This window comes from Triticum aestivum, chromosome 3B (genome assembly GCF_018294505.1).
Source record: "Triticum aestivum cultivar Chinese Spring chromosome 3B, IWGSC CS RefSeq v2.1, whole genome shotgun sequence".
Classification (NCBI taxonomy): domain Eukaryota; kingdom Viridiplantae; phylum Streptophyta; class Magnoliopsida; order Poales; family Poaceae; genus Triticum; species Triticum aestivum.
Genome location: NC_057801.1, coordinates 456,524,424 through 456,531,466, shown reverse-complemented (window position 1 = coordinate 456,531,466; position 7,043 = coordinate 456,524,424).

The following is a 7,043-nucleotide window of genomic DNA, read 5'->3' as shown; positions in this document are numbered from 1 at the left end:
CGCGGGATCGCACGGGCCCGATCCGGGTCCCGCGGGCGGCGCGGGTGGGAGGAGAGAGAGAGGGAGGCGCGGGTGAGGTGGCGGCGCGGGATTGGGTGCGGGCGGCGGCGCTGATGACGTGTCGGCCTGCCATTGGCCGGCGCGACGTGGCTGCGGGCCGGCGGACACGTCCGGACGGCGGCGGACATGTCTGGCGGCGCGGGGAGGAGTTTGCTAGGGTTAGGGGTGGTTTTGATCCGGAATTTCGGGGGAGGAGGTGTTTATATAGGTAGAGGGAGCTAGGAGAGTCCAAATGGAGCACGGTTTTCACCCACACGATCGTGATCGAACGACCGAGAGCATGGAGGGGAGTTTGCTGGGTTTTGGGCCACTTTGGAAGGGGTGTTGGGCTGCCAACAAAAGAGGCCTTTACGGTTACCCGATTAACCGTTGGAGTATCAAACGACCTCCAAATGGCACGAAACAAGACAGGAGGTCTACCGGTGCTATACCAAGGCCTCTTGGCAAGACTCGGTCCATTCCGAGAACGTTTAACACCCGCTCACAACAAGAGACAAAAGGGGGCGCCGGAGGACATAGGAGTGCCGGATTGCAAAACGGACAACGGGGAAAATGCTCGGATGCAAGAAACGAACACGTATGCAAAATGAGATGCACAAGATGACATGGCAAAATGCAACACGCAAGCAAATGACATGGCAACGGCGGCGAATAACTGGCGGACACCTGGCGCATCAGATCCGGGGCGTTACAACACTCCTCCACTAACAAGAGATCTCGTCCCGAGATCTTAGGGCCAAGACGGAAGGGAAAAGGAATGAGGTGAAATAAGAACTCAAGAGAGGAAACAAAGAATGGAGAGCACTCGAGAAGAAGAGAGGAGCGACGAGAATGACGAGAATCGAAAGCTCACAGAATCAGATAGACTATGAAACACTCTGGTTAGAACGAGATAAGAAATGAATAAGACTGAAAGGATTTAGGCAGCACTCCGGCTGAACATGGAAAGAATAGAACATGAACTTCACAGGATGGAATGACAGTTGATGAAGACATGACACAAGACCTCCGGAAAGAATTGAAAGAGTTGAATGAAAAGAACTTAGAAGGAAAGGTTGAACGGAGTTGTTGAGAAAATCAACAACGAAAGAATAAACTTGTTGTGGACTTATAGGTAACATCTCAAGATCATAAGGTGATAACCGGCCACAAACGGAAATGATTGGATAGCTTAGAAGAATGAAGAAATGCAAAACTCCACTTCAAAAGTATATGGAGAATTAATTGCACTTCGAGACGCGAGAAGAAAAGATACTTGAACTCCACCGACAAGAATCTTGATGAACATTTGAGAAAAGAATTAAATCATGATGAACCACCATGAAGAACTCCGGTAACGAAAAGGATGATGAGATAGAATGAAGGATGAAAAGAATTAGATTAAAGTCTTGCGATGATTTAGATGGAGGTTCCGACAAAATGGTCGAGGAAAATTGAACTCTGGAAAAGAAAAGGTGAAAACACTTGGACCTAGAATTTATTCATCAAGAACAAACTCTGAAGGAAGGGATTACTCACTTGGATGAAATAAGAATAAGATTTATTGTATGCTTATCCTTCATCAAATTAAATTGATGACCAGCAATGGGTTTTGCATACCACTTATTCTTCTTAAAAAGGATTAAGGGGGAACATGTCGCAAACTTGAAAAGGTCTTCATGAACCACCGGTAGGATTGAAAAGAACGAATGAATTAAAATGATAAACAAAGAAAAGGAACCTTGAACAAACCACCGTAAGAATTCAAAAATTGAATGATGAAAGAGAATGAATCACCGGGAAGAATTAGAAGAACCCAAATGGTCGAGGGGATTTACATGCAAAAGAACAAAGAGATCATGAGCTGATTAAAGAACACTTGAACGAAGCACCGGAAGAATATTGACACGAATGAAAGGGCACAGATATAGAATAATTGGAGAACGAATCTGAAAACTTAGAATGAAGAAATCTTCCAAAAAGATGGCCTCTGGATGATCGAGAGAGAAAGCAACTCCTGAAATGCTCCGGATGGATGAAAAGAATTTGCATGACTTGAAACAATTTGATAGGATAACATCGAGCTAGCACCGCGAATCTCCGGGAGAATGGACAAAATTTAGAGGAAAAACTCTTCTTCGGTTTTCAAATGACGACGGAAAACACCACCAAAATTACTGAGATACTCTGGGAGAAAGAAAAGCGAAGGGGTAGAGCCAACAATGAAAAGAATTTGAAAGCGATCTTGGAGAAGGCATGTGACTGATGAAATTCATTCTTACGTCACACTTGAAAAGAATTTGAGAATAACCCCGGGGGAATTAGAAGAGTCAGGTAAGATCCTGGGAAAAAACCTGTGGGTTAGGGCCCACTAAAAGAAAACACCGTTGGAAAAAGGATTGTTGACCAGATAGATGATGCACTGGAACAATTCAAATATTTTAAAGAGGTGACAACCTCGAATTAATTCAAACACAGACAAATCTCCTGAGATATCTTCAACACTCCGGAAGAATAAACTGGCGAGAGGCGAACGAGCAGGGAAAAACACTTGAGTCGAGGAAAAAAAGAATATGATCAACCCGAAAAATTTGAATTAAGTCCACCGGAAAGAAAAGAGATGAAGAATGTCAAACAAAAGAGAATTCACCGGTTGAGACAATTGACGAAAGACTTAAGAGGCTCCGCACGAATGAAATTGATGGTCGAAACAGACTCAGACTCCGAGAAGAAAACACCGGAAGAGAAAACACCGGTTGAAATTATTGAGGAAAGAAACAAAGACTTCACACAAGTAGGAAGGATACTCGATTACAGACTCCGGCTCCGAGAAGGAAAAGGGTGGGCGGGTGGGAAAAGAAAACAACTGAGGATTGAACTTGGCAAAGATGAAGAGGCTCGAGTCAACTTGACGAGAGATGCACCGGATGAAAAGAGCCGAGGAACAACGATCGGAAAACCAACTGCGTGAACCTAAAGAAAAATTTGAAGGGCAAGAGGAGTAGTTCAAAACACCTACGTCAAGATTCCTTACCAGAGCGACGAAGGGGCAGAGGAGTAAAAAGAAGTCCTACTCTCTGATATAACTAGACTCCGAAAACAGTTTTCTTCTAGACTCAACAACGGCCAAACTACACGATCAATCAAGGGGGCTCCTAAGGTCGGTCGAGGCTCTGATACCAACTTATCACGCCCAATATGCGACCCTATCCAAAAGGAACTCGAAGGTCCCACCAAGGATAGACCCGCATATTGAAACGCTTTTGCAAGGTGGATATCATTACATCAACATTACATAATAGATGGGGATACATACAAAAGGCATACAATGCCACACAAATACAACATCATCTTACATCAGATCAACATCCGACTACGGATGAAACACAAACAGAAACTCAAACGACATCCACCCTGCTAGCCCAGGCTGCCGACCTGGAACCTATCCCCTGATCGAAGAAGAAGCAGAAGAAGAACTCCAAAACAAGGAACATCGCTCTCGCCTCAAGATCATCGCATAACCTGTACCTGCAACTATTGTTGTAGTAATCTGTGAGCCACGAGGACTCAGCAATCCCATTACCATGGGTATCAAGACTAGCAAAGCTTAATGGGAAAGGAAGGGGTAAAGTGGTGAGGTTGCAGCAGCGGCTAAGCAAGATATGGTGGCTAACATACGCAAATGAGAGCGAGAAGAGAAACAAAGGAGCGGTTGTCAACTAGTAATGATCAAGAAGTGATCCTGAACTCCTACTTACGTCAAACATAACACAGAAACCGTGTTCACTTCCCAGACTCCGCCGAGAAGAGACCATCACGGCTACACACGCGGTTGATGCGTTTTAATTCGGATCTGGTGTCAAGTTATCTACAACTGGACATTAACAAATTCCCATCTGCCACATAACCGCGGGCACGGCTCTCGAAAGTTTATACCCTGCAGGGGTGTCCTAACTTAGCCCATGATAAGCTCTCACGATCAATGAAGGATATACCTTCTCCCAGGAAGACCCGATCAGTCTCGGAATCTCGGTTTACAAGACATTTCGACAATGGAAGAACAAGACCAGCAAAGCCGCCCGAATGTGCCGACAAATCCTGATAGGAGCTGCACATATCTCTTTCTCAGGGCACACCGGATTGTCCAAACTTCCGGTAGGCGAGCCCAGAGTTGCCCCTGGTGGCCACCGGCGGCTGACAGTTTGGACCAACACTCACGACGAGCACTGGCCCGGGGGGTAAAAATAAGATGACCCTCGAGAGCGCGACTCCCAAGGGAAAAAGGGCTAGGTGAGGCAAATGGTAAAACCAAGGTTGGGCCTTGCTGGAGGAGTTTTATTCAAAGTGAACTGTCAAGGGGGTCCCGTAAATCACCCGACCGCGTAAGGAACGCAAAATCCGGGAACATAACACCGGTATGACGGAAACTAGGGCGGCAAGAGTGGAACAAAACACCAGGCATAAGGCCGAGCCTTCCACCCTTTACCAAATATATAGATGCATTAATAATATAAAAGAGATATTGTGATATCCCAACATAACCCTGTCCACCATGGAGAAATCTTCAACTTCACCTGCAACTAGCAACGCTATAAGAGGGGCTGAGCAAAGCGGTAACATAGCCAAACAACGGGTTGCTAGAAGGGTGTCAAAGGTTAGAGGTTCATGGCAATTTGGGAGGCTTGAAGAGCAAATGATAGGTAGCGCAGCAAAGCGATATAACGAAGCAACTAGCATAGCAATGATAGTAGTGAGATCCAGGGTAGCGGTCATCTTGCCTGAAATCCCGCAAGGAAGAAGAACGAGTCCATGAAGAAGATGAAGCCGCGAAGATGAACCGAGCGTAGACGAACAAATCCTCATGATCGCAACGAAACGGGAACTATCGAGAAGAAGCACACAACATGGTAAACACACCACACATGAACAAGGCATGATGCATAACAAGCATGATGCATGACAAAGCTACATGAAGCTACTCATGGCAAGAGACGATGCAAACAAGAGCAACACATCAAAGCAAGTTTAAATGAGGCCGGGAACAACATATAACAATTCCGGTAAGTCCTCATATGCAAATTTGGAAATTGGTCCAGAACTGAATAAACCTTATGTTCAAGTTGTTAAACAGCAAGTTAAGATGCACCAAGATGATCTACACGAGATGCTAGTCAAGTTACATATAAAGTTCATTAGATTTGGAGCTACGACCTAGAAGATATGAGCAAAACAAGTTAAACATGGCATTGACGCAAAAAGCACTCAAACATCAAGCAAACACCTCAAAACAAGGGTGCAACATGATAATATGAAACTACATGCAAAATCAAGCAAGTTTCATATAGAGCACACTCAAAACGGAGCAACGGTTCAACACATACACTCTATACGTCATAACAACAATCTGACCAAAACAGCAACTAGGCATATTGCAAGCATCAAAACAATAAGCTACAGCACCCCAACATAACAACAAAAGGCATGGGCATGAAGTACAGGTAAGGCACGACAAAACATGAACACTGAGCTATCTCCAGAAATCACTAGAACATGCACAGAAGGACATGGGAAGATTGCAAATTATAACAGTTTCAGGCTTGGCAGAAATAACATCAGGTTCCAATGTTTAGAGCTACCAAACAACATGTTACAGGAACTTATCATGGCAAACAAAGGCATGACATGAATCTACTAATTGCATAGAACAAAAGTCCCTTACTAACCATAAGCCAAAAGGGGAAAGAAAATATGATGGCACCCATGTAAACATGGCAAGTTATATGACAGATTCAAACATGGCAGGAACAACAATAAGTAGGCATGTTGGTGAGCTTGAACCACTCACCACAGAGCAATACATGGCATGGCAAGGCAACCAACAGTAAGAAGTCATGTTTATGAAGCTAAGAATGGCAAGAACAAGTTCATAGGGTGCATGGATCACTAGAAAAGCACATGGCCAAAACTGAACTTCATGTTAACAGGTTGACAACAACATTATTTAGCAAACTTTGGAGCAAGATAACAACGTGATACAGCAGGCTATAAATGCAACCAGGGGCATGAATGGATAGAGCAAGACATGTATAACAAAACATCCTTAGTGAACATCTCCAGAATAATGCACGAAATGACTTGTAGCAGCAGGTTTACATAGCAACAAAATATAACAGAATCAGTCAGGAAAACAGCTACAGCAAGTACCCTACTTAACAAGCTCGATGCACTCAGCACACAACTCACAAAAATACATGGATAACACCTCTGGAAATATGGCATGGCATAGTTTAAAACACATGTAGGCATCAAACTCATAGGATGCACACATCAAACATGGCAAAAATGACAAATGAGCATGTTATAACAGTTTCAGCAGATTAACAGCAACATGCACTCTTACAACAGCATTTCGGGCATCAAGATGAACACAAATGAAAATGATGCAATGGAATGAAATGAATTACTCGTCGAGGCGAACAATTTGACATATTACACGCACGAAACGGAGTAGTATGCAGAGAGTTATGATGCGATGAACATGCCATGATTATGCAAAATATCAGGGACTTGCGCAAAATCGGGGTCAACCTCTGGATCTGTAAATCCGGCACGGTTCTCGAGGCACGCCGGGGGAACTCGCCGGAGTTGCTGCCGGAGAGGACGGGGAAGACGGATCCGGGGCCGGGGAGAACTTGCAGGGGCGGGACGAGGCGGATCCGGCCTTGGGGCCGCCGGATCTGGCCGGACCCGCACCGAGGAGCAGCGGGGAGCGCACCGGCGGAGCTCCGACGGCCGGAGGCGGCCTTCCAAGGCGGCGTCGGCGGCGGTTGCTTGCGGGAGACGAGGCCCGGCGAGGCGCCGGGGCAGTCGGGGATGCGCCGGCGGGGCCGGACGCCTACCGACGCCGGTGGAAGGCGGCGGCGGGGACTGACACCGACGATGAGGCGGCGAGGGGCGGCAGCGGCGAGGCGCGCCGGTGGACGGCGGGGCTGCTGCGGGCCGCG